This window comes from Mobula birostris, chromosome 16 (assembly GCF_030028105.1).
Source record: "Mobula birostris isolate sMobBir1 chromosome 16, sMobBir1.hap1, whole genome shotgun sequence".
Taxonomy (NCBI): Eukaryota; Metazoa; Chordata; class Chondrichthyes; order Myliobatiformes; family Myliobatidae; genus Mobula; species Mobula birostris.
The window spans coordinates 60,596,820-60,610,368 of NC_092385.1; the positions used below are offsets into that span (position 1 = coordinate 60,596,820).

The 13,549-nt window shown below is 46.0% G+C and overlaps 1 protein-coding gene across 1 annotated transcript in view; it reads right to left on the bottom strand.

Annotated features, from left to right (window-relative positions):
• LOC140210878 (metabotropic glutamate receptor 3-like) overlaps nucleotides 1-13,549 on the bottom strand; it is a 44,892-nt gene that overhangs the window by 10,943 nt on the left and 20,400 nt on the right. The gene's annotated exons all lie outside the window — the stretch shown is intronic.

Consider the following 13,549-nt stretch of genomic DNA (forward strand, 5'->3'; position numbering starts at 1 on the left):
GAGGAGAGAGGAGACAGCGTCAGACTGTTAAAAGCATCTGTCCCTTTTCAAAGCCACCTACTGACTGCACGAGACATGAGTAAAACAGAAACTGTTGGAGGAACTCAGCAGGTCAGGCAGAACCTCCCTCCACAGTTGACCCATATGATCACAGGACAGACCCAATCTCTAGCCTTGGTTGCATGGATGGGCAGTGAAGATTTTCTGAAAGGTACACCAACTGTTCTCAGTGTTTTTCTCCCAACTAACCCCCACCACCTCATTTAAGCAGTCTTTTATTTAATTTGCTGTGTACTTGAATCTGGGGTTTGTTGGATTGGGGTGTAGAATTGTTATTTTTGTCCTTTATCTTTCCTGTGCTTGTTTATACTTTATATAATCATCTTTATACATGTCCAGTGAAATTTCCAGTAATTCCATTACAGTTGCTTCCGTATTTATCCAGAAACTCCATAGTTTTCAGTAGCAGATATCACGATACTTGAATCTGATGATTTTATAAGTTAATCGTTATCACTGGAATTTCATTATCTCTAGTCTGAATACATGAATCTGATCCCATGGCTGCCCTTCTCCTACCTGCGTACAGGCAGAGGCTAAAGAGCAAAGCTCCAGAGATTAGGACAACAAAGAGGTAGTCACAGGGGCAGAAGAGCCGTTTCGGGATTGCTTTGAGTCAGTGGACTGGGCCATGTTCAAGCATTCATCTGTGGATCTGAATGAATACACCATGGTTGACACTGACTTTATTAAAACAGTTGTAGATGAATGTGTCCCCACAAAATCATTTAGAGTCTTCCCCAATCAGAAACCCTGGATGAACCATGAGATCCACTATCTGCTGAGAGCCAGATCAAAGGCATTCAAATCTGGTGACCAAAAATGTTACAAGATGTGCAGGAACAATCTCCAGAAAGCCACCTCACTGGTGAAGTGGCAATTCCATACTAAGCTTGAATCAGTGAAGGATACTCAACAGTTGTGGCAGGAATTGCACATTATAGCCTCTTATAAATTAAAATCAAGTGACATAGGCAACAGCAGGGCTTTGCTTCCAGATGAGCTCAATGCCTTCCATGCTCACTTTGACCATCAAACCATCACGACCTCTTACAGCCCCCGATGGCCTCAGTACCTCCTTGTGCAATTGGATCCTCAGTTTCCTCATTTGCAGACCCCAGTCAGTTCCGATCGGCAACATCTCCGCCATCTCCATCAGCACAGGTGCACCACAAGGCTGTGTGCTTAGCCCCCTGTTCTACTCGCTTTACACTTATGACTATGTGGCTAAGCACAGCTTCAATGCTATATTCAAGTTTGCTGAGGACACCACTATTGTATGTAGTGACAAAGCAGCATATAGGAGGGAGATTGAAAATTTGGCTGAGTGGTGCCATATCAACAACCTTTAGACCCAGAAGCTGATTATTGATTCCTGGGGGAGGAAACCAGTCCTCATTGGAGAATTGGATGTGAAGAGGGTTAGTAACTTTCAGATCCTCTGTGTTATTATTTCAGAGAATCTGTCCTGGGCCCGGCATTTAAGTACAATTATGATGAAAGCACAGCAGCACCTCTCCTTCCTTAGGAGTTTGCGAAGATTTGGCATGACATCTAAAACTTTGACAATCTTCTACAGATGTGTAGTGGAGTATAGTGACTGGGTTTATCACAGCCTGATTTGGAAACACCAATGCCCTTAAATGGAAAAGCCTACAAAAAGTAGTGGATATAGCTCACACGAGGAATTCTACAGATGCTGGAAATTCAAGCAACACACATCAAAGTTGCTGGTGAACACAGCAGGCCAGGCAGCATCTCTAGGAAGAGGTACAGTCAACGTTTCAGGCTGAGACCTCTTCCTAGAGATGCTGCCTGGCCTGCTGCGTTCACCAGCAACTTTGATGGATATAGCTCAGTCCATCACGGGTAAAGCCCTCCCAACCAATGAGCACATCTGCACAAAACTTTGTTGTAGGAAAGCAGCATCCATCATCACCACTACCCAAAACATGCTTTCTGCTCGCTGCTGCCATCAAGAAGAAGGTACAGGAGTCTCAGGTTCAGGAACAGTTATTACCCCTCAACCATCATGCTCTTGAGCCAAAGGGGATAACTTCACTGCCGCACTTTTAAAGACCCTTCATCTCATGCTCTTGACATTTATTTATTTGTTTGTTTGTTTGTTTTTGTATTTGCAGAGTTTGTTGTCATTTGCACACTGGTTGAACAGCGAAGTTAGTATGTGTTTCACTAATTCCATTATAGTTATTATTCTATTATGGATTCATTGCGTATGCTCACAAGAAAATGAATCTCAGGGTTGTATATAGTGACATATTTGACATACATTTCCTTTGAACTTTTGGCTTTTCTTTCTCATCTCAGCTTTCTCTTGGTCATTTGCTCTTATAACATTTAATAAAATGGCCATAAGGATTAAGTTTTGTGCCACATTCTTGACTTTCAAAGAACATTTGATAGTAAAATTATCAGGATCCCACAGGTCTGTCAAATAGACTACAGCATTACCATAATGCATCAGTGCCCACTCTTAATAGATCATTATGTGCCTATGGATGTGAAAGGCATTTAGCATAAACCGGCAGTGGTTATTGTTTAACCTTCTCCTTGTCCTGTGTGCCTGGGCCTTCAGCATGTTCCCAAGGCAGCTGAGGATGGTCGAGGAACACCAGCATTGCCAATGATGCCCCATGCAAGTACAAGTTAAAAAAGACAGATCTGAGTTATTTTACTTCTTTTACCCTGAAGTCAGAAACACAGAGACCAAGCAGCATGTGATGCAAGAGAATGTAAAGCAAGTGTTGCTGGTTTGTTACATTAAAGACTAACAGTTAGTCTGCCAGCAAACCCTACTGAAAATCAAATGCTGCAGATGCCAGAAACCTGAAATAAAAACAGAAGCTGCTGGAAACAACCAGCAAGTCAGATCAAAAATAAACTACTGGAAGACCTCAAAAGGTCAGGCAACATCCTCCTGTTAGACTGTTTGAGGTAACTTATTTTTTATTCTTTCTTACTTCTCATTTAATATTTGTATATCTGTGCATTTGTAATGCTGCTGTGACACTGTAATTTCCTTTGGGATCATAAAGTATCTATCTGAGGGATGGTTTATGTTTGGAAACAAGATCCAGTATACGGACTTTCCTCTTGTCCCTCCATTAGCTCAGCTTCTCTTTCTACGGCTGCTGCCTGACCTGCTGTTTACAGCATTTTGAGCGAAAACATTCAATGATCATAAAAGAATGAGATCAAAGAAAAGCAATCTCTGATAATCAGAGAAATGCAGGTTGATTTTAAAATGGTAGTTAAATTGGGGTCCATGTGCAAAGCTCCCTCAAAGTTGCTGTGCAAGTTGATAGAGTTGTTAAGAAGACTATGGTGTATTGGCCTTCATTAGTTGAGAAACGGAGTTCGAAAGACAGGAGGTAATGATGCAGATCTATAAAACTCTGGTTAAACCACACTTGGAACATTGTGTTCAGCTCCAGGAAGGAGGTGGGAGCTTTAGACAGGCTGTGCAGATTTACCAGGATGCTGACTAGATTAGAGAGCATGTTTTATGAAGATAGGCTGAGCAAGTTCAGGCTTTTCTCTCTGGAGTGAAGGAGAGTGAGAGGTGACTTGATCAAGGTGTACAAGATGATAAGTGTGGATAGCCAGAGACTTTTCACTAGGGCAGAAATGACTAATATGAGGGGCATTAATTTTATGGTGATTAGAAGAATGTATGGGGGGGGATGCAGAGGTAGGGTTTTCACACAGAGAGTGGTGGTTATGGTACAGGCAGATATATTAGGGGCATCCTTAGATAGGCACATAGATGATAGCAAAATGGTGGGTGTAGGAGTGTCAGCAAAAATTGACACGAGTGTAGTTACTTCTGACATACACTTTATTCCAACAGCAAACAAATGGCGATGTCATATATAAATACAAGAAAAACCCTGCCCCCAAAATGTAATAACATACAACGTAACATGTAACATACAGAGCAAAGTTAACCCTTAACAGTCTGGGTGAATTCTGTCTAATGAAATTAAGAAGTCTCTACAAATGCCCCCCTTCACGGACAGGTGCTGGGGAGGAAGAGCAGTCAATGTCAGAAGGTCTGGAGGTGGGACGCCAGCGTCTCTGTGGGGGATGTGCCACTTCCACTGGGGAGTCCAGGTCCAAACGGGCAGACTTGAGACCAACCGTCCAGGATACCTCCAAAGTCGAGTGTAAAAAATTTATCCCCCGCTCCCAACACGCGGAATGGGCTGCATTAAGGCAGCCGCAGGGGACATGGGACCATGGATGTTGAGAGGAACTCTCCCGGCACCCGCAGGGGTTGCCCAGAGATGTGCTCCGCAGAAGAGGACCTTAGGGTCCGTCCCCAGGCCCAACATCATCCATGGCAGCCTGTCCACCCACAACCGTCACTGAGGCATTCATCGCACGGTGAAACCGCTCACACAGACTGTTGGCCTGAGGGAGATAAGCCGTGGTCCGGTGCAGTTTGACCCCGAGATCACGGGCAACCACACACCAAAGCTCGTGAACTGCATTCCTCAGTCTGACGGGACACTGAACCGAGCGATTCATGAGCCAACGAATGTTTGCGCACTTCCGCGGCTGAAATGGATGACAGTAGCACTGTCTCAGCTAACGTGTGATCCGATCAACGATAGTAAGGAGGTGGGGTGAGGTGAGGGATGGGGGCAACGGGCCAACCAAATCCACATTCAGTCGGGGACAGGGAAAGGAACCAAAGGAGCCTTGGTGTGTTGATGCACCTTCGTGCGTTGACACGCCGAACAAGCACCAGCCTAGTCCCCGATGTCCTTCTTAAGTCTGTGCCCCACAAGATACCCTCCAGCCCAGGTGAGAAAACTCGTGGGCTGCATCGAAAACGCGCTGCGGCCAGCTCGCTGGCGCAGCCGGTGTGTGTTGTCCCGTTGACAAATCACACAGTAATGAAACTCCGCTGTCACCAAAAGTAACATCCACCAACGTCAACCCTGCGTCTGCACGCTCAGGTCCGAAACCTGGTCTGCCGCCACTGGAGCGTAGTCCGCGCCCAAATGGACAGCACCAGTGAAGGCAGTCAGCCACCAGGTTACGCTTCCCCACGACATGCTGGACGTCCGTGGTGCACTCTGAAATAAAAGAAAGATGGCGCTGCTGTCGAACAGACCAAGGTTCAGAGACATTAGCCATGGTGAACGTTAGGGGCTTATGATCCACAAAAGCCGTGAAAGGACCGCCCTCTAGGAGAAAAGGAACATACCACACAGCCAAGTACAAGCCGAGAAGCTCACAGTCAAGCAGGGGCGAAGCTGACGGCTAAAACAGGCAAGAGGCTGCCAAACGCCGTTGACCTACTGCTCATGCACTGTGCTGATCGCACAGTCTGACGTGTCCGTGATGAGAATGGTCTGCGCATTGGGGAGAGGGCGCGCTAGTAGCATTGCATTAGATAATGCCTGCTTAGTGTCCTAGAATGCCTTGGACCTTTCCTCCGTCCAGTCCACGACGTGCTTGGCCACCTTTCCCTTAAGGGCCTGGTAGAGGGGGAGAATGAGCTGAGCCGCTTTGGGGACAAAACAGTGATAAAAGTTCATCAGGCCCCAAAACTCCTGCAGGGCATTAATGGTGACTGGCCGAGGGAAGCTCTTAACGGCTTCAAACTTAGCCAGTGAGGAACTGCCCCCACTGCACTGACACGGCGTCCAAGGAAATCAGTCACAGACAGTCCAACCTGGCACTTCACCGGGTTGATGTTAAGACCATGCTGACTAAGGTGTTTGAAGAGGGTTCTCAAGTGTAAGAGCTGTTCGTCCCTAAAAGAGCTGGCTACCAAAATGTCACCTAGGTAAGCAAACAGGAATGGCAAATCCCTGAGAACACTGTCCATGAGGCGCTGAAAGGTCTGGGCTGCGTTCTTCAGCCCGAATGGCATTCAAAGGAACTCAAACAAACCAAACAGTGTAATAACAGTGGTTTTAGGAACGTCACTTGGGTAGACAGGGAGCTGGTGATGACCACAAACGAGGTCCACCTTTGGGAAAATAACTTTCCCTGCCAGGCGGGCAGAGAAATCCTGGACCAGTGGGATTGGGTATCGGTCAGGGGGTGTAGTGTTGTTGAGGCAGCGGTAATCGTCACATGGACGCCACCTGTCCCCACCCCCCACAACCGGTTTTTGCACAATGTGGGGAGGGGAAGCCCATAGACTGCTGGACCGCCTGATGATGCCCAGGCAATCAGATTCAGCCTTGGCGATGGCTAGCTTCTCCAGGTCGAGGCGCCTAGCGCGGATATGAACGTGCGGGCCGGTGGTGAGGATACGTGTTTAGCGGTTGAGGAGGAGAAGGTGGGCTTGGTCAGGTCCGTGATCTCAGTGTGGAGGCGGAGGAGATCGTCGGAGGTGGAAAGGACACTGGACAACTTTGCAGTGCCGCTGGAACTCGGTGTGCTGGAGAGGGAGTAGGAAGTCTCCGCGTTGACAAGGCGTCTGTTCTGGACCTCAATGAGAAGGATTTGGTGCAGAGAAAGTCGGCCCCAGCAGGGATGTAGACAACGAAGCCAACACAAAATCCTAGCAGAACTTCTGCCCGCCGAAGTACAGCGCCATCTCGCACTTACCAAAAGTCCAGATGGAGCTGTTGTTGGAAGTCTCGAGATACGGTCTATATTCCCCACTTCATATGTCTAATTTAGACATGAGCAGGCACTCACCTGGGCACCCGTGTCACAGAGGAAATGGCACCCAGACACAAAGTCTGTAACAAACAACAAACTGCCTGACCTGCCAACGCCCATAGCAGCTAATGGGTGCCAGCCGGTTTCAGTTTCCTGACTCCTTGAACCCGCAGGGTGGGCAGCACTTCTTAGCTCTCAGCCCAAACCTTGGGTGGTAGAAACACAGGGTAGGAAACCGTCGTTGAGCTGTGCCGATTGTCTCATGTTCAGGTAACGGTGAGGCGGAGAAATCGTCCCGCCACAGGGTCGCACAGGCCCGCTTGGTGACAGAAAACACACTGCCAGCCTCTCTCGCTACAGGCCAGGAGTCTTTGAGGGGACAGCCAGCTACAGCCAACTGCACTTTGCCTGGTAGTTGCTGCAGGAAAAGCTCTCTGAAGATGAAACACGGCTGATGTCCTCCTAGGAGGGATAACATGTGGTCCATCAACTCCGTCGGCTTGGAGTCGCCTAAGCCGGGTAGTGAGAGGAGCTGACAGGAGTGCTCAGACTCGGAAAGTTCGAAAGTCTCTAGAAGGATTTGCTTAAGAGTACTGTATCTGCCGACTTCTGGGGGGGGGGGGGGAGGGGGGGTTTACTGTACGACGCTCATCACCCTGGTCGCCGTAGAGCTATCTGATGATGTGACAACATTTTTCATGTTGTCTTGTGAGATTCCCTGCACCGCAAACTGGCCTTTGCCTGAGCAAGCCAAACAACAGCATGCTCCTGCCAGAATTCAGGGAGCTTGAAAGCAATTGCATTTACAGTCATGATTGTAAAACAAGTGAAATCACTCTAGAATATTCCGGAGGAGCGTCAGCGTTACCAATGTAGGAGTATCGATAAAAATCAACAGGAGTGTAACTACTTCTAACATACACTTTATTTGTCCTCCCATATGGTGACGTATATATATCAGAACCCCCCCCCCCAAATGTAATAACATTCAATGCAACGCGTGACATACACAGCGAACTTAACCCTTAACAGTCTGGGTGAATTCTGCCTAGTGAAATTCTAGAAGGGCTACGTAAGAGGGAAAAGTTAGACTGATTTTAGAATAGATTGAAAGGTCGACACAACATCGTGGGGCAAAGGGTCTGTCTATGTTCTGGGCTCATGGCAGTGTTTACCAGTGGGCTGCCCGTGTTAGAAGGCCACCACGATAAAAGGACGGTAGAGGATGGTGAATAAGAGCATGGATATTACTGTCAAGCACAAAGGAGTTTTCTCATTCCACATTTACCTGTTTACAGCAATGAAAAATTGCATACTTGTCCATGCTTTTTAGTCAGTGGCTTTGAATGGAATATAGAAACATAGAAACATAGAAAATAGGTGCAGGAGTAGGCCATTCGGCCCTTCGAGCCTGCACCGCCATTTATTACGATCATGGCTGATCATCCAACTCAGAACCCCGCCCCAGCCTTCCCTCCATACCCCCTGACCCCCGTAGCCACAAGGGACATATCTAACTCCCTCTTAATAATAGCCAATGAACTGGCCTCAACTGCTGAGCATCATAAGTTAAAGTCAGGAGGACCCATTCTGGGAAGGAGGGAAGAGAAAAGAACCCATTCTGAGGAGGAGGAAGGGAAGAGGAGTCATTCTGGGGAGGAGGGAGAGAAGAGAAAAGAACCCATTCTGAGGAGGAGGAAGGGAAGAGGACCCATTCTGGGAAGGAGGGAAGAGAAAAGAACCCATTCTGAGGAGGAGGAAGGGAAGAGGAGTCATTCTGGGGAGGAGGGAGGGAAGAGAAAAGAACCCATTCTGAGGAGGAGGAAGGGAAGAGGACCCATTCTGGGAAGGAGGGAAGAGAAAAGAACCCATTCTGAGGAGGAGGAAGGGAAGAGGAGTCATTCTGGGGAGGAGGGAAGAGAAAAGAACCCATTCTGGGGAGGAGGGAAGGGAAGAGGAGTCATTCTGGGGAGAAGAGAAGGGAAGAGGTGGTGACAAAGGGTAGTGATACATTGGGAAGATCGGGTCATGGAGCTAAACAGCACAGAGAAAGGCCTCTCAGCCCATCCTGTTCATAAATTATAGTATAGTATGGATCGGCACTCTTGAAGTACCCATCTGTACAAATCCTGTTCAAGCATTCAGTCTGTAGTCTTCCATGTCTTAGTGATTCGAGTGCTTGTCTTGATACTCCTTAAATATTGTCAGAGACTCATCCCTCAGGCGGGGGGGTGGGAAAGGTAAAGGGGCCAGAGAAGAAGGATTCTGATAGGAGACCAGACCATAGGAGAGAGGGAAGTAGGAGGAGACACAGGGGAAAGTGATAGGCAAGTGAGTAGAAGTAAAAGGCCAGATTGGGGAATAGAAGAAGAGGGGAGGGGGAGGGAATTTTTTTTACCGGTAGGAGAAATCGATATTCATGCCATCTGTTTGGATGGCTACCCAGATGGAATATAAGGTGTTGTTCCTCCTCGCTGTAAGTGTCTTCATCATGGCACAAAAGGAGGCTATGTCAGAATGGGATTGGGAATCAGGAAGTTCTGCTTTTGAAATATGGAGCAGAGGCGTTCTACAAAGCGTAGTATATTGCCTCACTAAAGCTGAATCCCAGAGCCAGATCTTGGGAATTATGAGTGTGGCCCATTGCGGCTCCTTATTATCCCACATAGAGCTAAACAAGTTGTCCACAGATGTCTGCTAGTCCTATATGCCCACAACTGGCCCATAACCCTTTAAGCTTTTCGTATCCATGTGCCCAAAAAAAAGTGTGATGAATGTTGTTGTTGTACCTGGCTCAATCACTTTGTCTGGCAGCTGATTCCATACACAGAGTGCCCTCGGCATGATGAAGTTGTCCTCAGTTCCCTTTTGATCTTTCCCCCCTTCTCCTCAAGCTCTTGCCCAAACCTGTGCCTTCCCCTCAAGATTCTGCACATCTCTATGTCCCAACAGGAGAATTGGTGACTCAGTACACCTTTCCCAAGAGAGTTATGACCAGTAATGGCGCGTGGGCCAGCTTGACTTTGAATGCTGTCCTGGTTAAAAAGAGAGCTTGTAAGGCATCGATTAAGTTCTCCATGATAGGGTCATTCAGGAGGATTCTGATCCAGGAAAACTTGACTGTGTGGATTCAGAATTGGTTTGCCCATCGAAGACAGAGGATAGTTGTAGACTGAGTATTCTGCCTGGAGGATGGTGGCCAGCTGTGTTTCTCAGTGATCTGTTCTGTGACCCCTGGCCTTTGTGAACTTTATGAATGACTTGCATAAGGAACTAGAAGGGTGAGTTAGTAAGTTTGCAGATGACACAGAGGCTGGTGGAGTTGCGGAGAGTGAAGAAGGTTGACATTGGTTACAATGGGACATTGACAGGATGCAGAGCTGGGGTGAGAAGTGGCAGATAGAGTTCAACCAGAAAAGTGTGAAGTGATTCAATTTAGAAGGCCACACTTGAAGATAGAATACAGGGTTAGTTGCCAGATTGTAAGCAATGTGGTGGAACGGAGCTATTAGAGTCAACATCCATAGATAACTCTAAGGTGCTGCATAAGTTGACAGAGTTGTTAAGAAGGCACTGGTATGATTTCCTTCATTAGTCAGGAAATTGATATCAAGAACCATGAGCTACTGTTGTGCCTCTGTAGAACCCTGGTTAGACCACATGAGGAGTATTGAATTCAGTTCTAGTCAAGTCATTATAGAAAAGATATAGAAAGGATAAAATGTCAGAACACCATTCTTTGCCATAGGATGAGCTCTGTGCTGTGGTGTTTGATGTCTGTCTGTGGTGTTCAATGTTCTGTGCTGTAGTGTTTGATGTTCTGCGCTGTAGTGTTCAATGTTCTTTGCTGGAGAGTTTGATGTTCCCTGCTTTAGTGATTGATGTTCTGTGATGTAGTGTTTGATGTTCTCTGCTGCAATCTCCGATGTTTTGTTCCATAGTGTTTGATGTTCTGTGCTGCAGTGTTCGATGAACTGCACCCTAGGGTTCTGAAAGGGGTATTGTTAGAGACTGTGGCAGCATTAGAAATGATCTTTCAAAAATCATTGGACTCTGGCATGGTGCCAGAGGACTGGAACATTTCAAATGTCACTCCACTCTTTAAGAAAGGAGTAAGGCAGCAGAAAGGAAATTATAGACCAGTTAGCCTGGTTGGAAAGATGTTAGAGAATATTGTTAAGAACGAGGTGTTGGAGTACTTGGTGACACAGGGCAAGATAGGACAAGGTCAGCATGGTTTCCTTAAGGGAAAATCCTGCCTGATGAACCTGTTGGAATTCTTTGAGGAGATTACAAGTAGGACAGATAAAGAGGATGCAGTTGATGTTGTATATTTCGACTTCCAGAAGGCCCTTGACAAAGTGCAACACATGAACCTGTGGTATTATAGGAAAGTTACTAAAATGGTTAAACATTGGCCAATTGGAAGAAGGCAGTGAATGGGAATAAAAGGATCCTAGTCTGATTGGCTGTCAGTGACTAGTGGTGTTCCACAGGGGTCAGTGTTGGGACCACTTCTTTTTATGCTGTATATCAATGATTTAGATGATGGAATAGATGGCTTTGTTGCCAAGTTTGCAATTGATATGAAGATTGGTGGAGGGGCATGTAGTATTGAGGAAACAGGTAGGATGCAGAAGGACTTAGACAGATTAGGAGAATGGGCATGAAAGTGGCATATGAAATATAATGTTGGAAAATGCATGGTCATACACTTTGGTAGTAGAAATAAATGTGTGGACTATTTTCTAAATAGGGAGAAAATCCAAAAATCTGAGATGCAAAGGGACTTGGGAGTCCTTGTGCAGAACACCCTAAAGGTTAACTTGCAGGTAGAGTCAGTGGTGAGGAAGGTAAATACAATGTTAGCATTCATTTCAAGAGGTCTAGAATACAAGAGCAAGGATGTGATGCTAAGGCTTTATAAGGCATTGGTGAGGCCTCACCTTGAGTATTGTAAACAGTTTTGGGCTCCGCATCTTAGAAAAGATGTGCTGGCATTGGAGAGGGTCCAGAAGAGGTTCACAAGGATGATTCCAGGAACGAAAGGGTTATCATACGAGGAACATTTGATGGCTCTGGGTCTGTATTTACCCATATAACCATATAACAATTACAGTACGGAAACAGGCTATCTCAGCCCTTCTAGTCCATGCTGAACTCTTACTCTCACCTAGTCCCACCGACCTGCACTCAGCCCATAACCCTCCATTTCCTTTCCTGTCCATATAGCTACCCAATTTAACTTTAAACGACAACATCGAACCTGCCTCAACCACTTCTGCTGGAAGCTCGTTCCAAACAGCTACCACTCTCTGAGTAAAGAAGTTCCCCCTCATGTTACCCCTAAACTTTTGCCCTTTAATTCTCCACTCATGTCCTCTTGTTTGAATCTCCCCCACTTTCAATGGAAAAAGCCCATCCACATCAACTCTATCTATCCCCCTCATAATTTTAAATACCTCTATCAAGTCCCCTTTCAACCTTCTATGTTCCAAAGAATAAAAACCCAACTTGTTCAACCTTTCTCTGTAACTTAGGTGATGAAACCCAGGTAACATTCGAGTAAATCTTCTCTGTACTCTCTCAATTTTGTTGACATCTTTCCTATAATTCGGTGACCAAAACTGTACACAATACTCCAAATTTGGCCTCACCAATACCTTGTGCAATTTCAACATTACATCCCAACTCCTATACTCAATGCTCTGATTAATAAAGGCCGGCATACCAAAAGCTTTCTTCGCCACCCTATCCACATGAGATTCCACCTTCAGGGAACTATGCACCATTATTCCTAGATCCCTCTGTTCTACTGCATTCTTCAATGCCCTACCATTTACCATGTATGTCCTATTTTGATTAGTCCTACCAAAATGTAGCACCTCACATTTATCAGCATTAAACTCCATCTGCCATCTTTCAGCCCACTCTTCTAACTGGTCTAAATCTCTCTGCAAGCTTTGAAAACCTACTTCATTATCCACAATTCCACCTATCTTAGTATCATCTGCATACTTACTTATCCAATTTACCACCCCATCATCCAGATTTGTTGGACTTTAGAAGGATGAAGGAGGATATCATTGAAACCTTTCGAATGTTGAGAGGACTAGGCAGAGTAAATGTGGAAAGGATGCTTCCCAGGCTGGGAGAGTCTAGGACGAGAGGATACAGCCTCAGGATAGAGATGCGTCCATTCAAAGCAGAGATGGGGAGAAATTTCTTTAGCCAGAAGTGGTGAATTTCTGGAATTTTTTGCTATATGCAGCTGTGAAGGCCAGGTTGTTGTGTGTATTTAAGGCAGCGATTGATAGGTTCTTGATAGGACATGGTATCAAAGGCTATGGGGAGAAGGCCAGGAACTGGGGTTGAGAAGGAGAAATAAAGGATCAGCCGTGATTGAATGGCGCAGCAGACTTAATGGGCCAAATGTCCTAATTCTGCTCCTATGTCTTATGGTCTTATAACCTGTACTGTAGTGTTTGATGTTTTGTGCTGTTGAGTTTGATGTTCTGTGCCGTAGTGTTCTACGTTCTGTGCTGTAGTGTTCGATGTCCTGTGCTGTATTGTTTGATGTTCTGTGTTGTTGAGTTTGATGTTCTGTGCTGTAGTATTCTACGTTCTGTGCTGTAGTGTTTGATGCTTTGAGCTGCAGTGTTTGATGTTCTGTGCTGAAGAGTTTGATGTTTTGTGCTGTATTGTTTGATGTTCTCTGTTGCAGTGTTTGATATTCTGTGCTGTAGTGTTTGCTGTTCTGTGCTTGTGGTAAACCATGTATACATGTAGTAACTCGGTTACCTGTCTGGACACACCCCTTTGCTGACTGCCCTTGTGG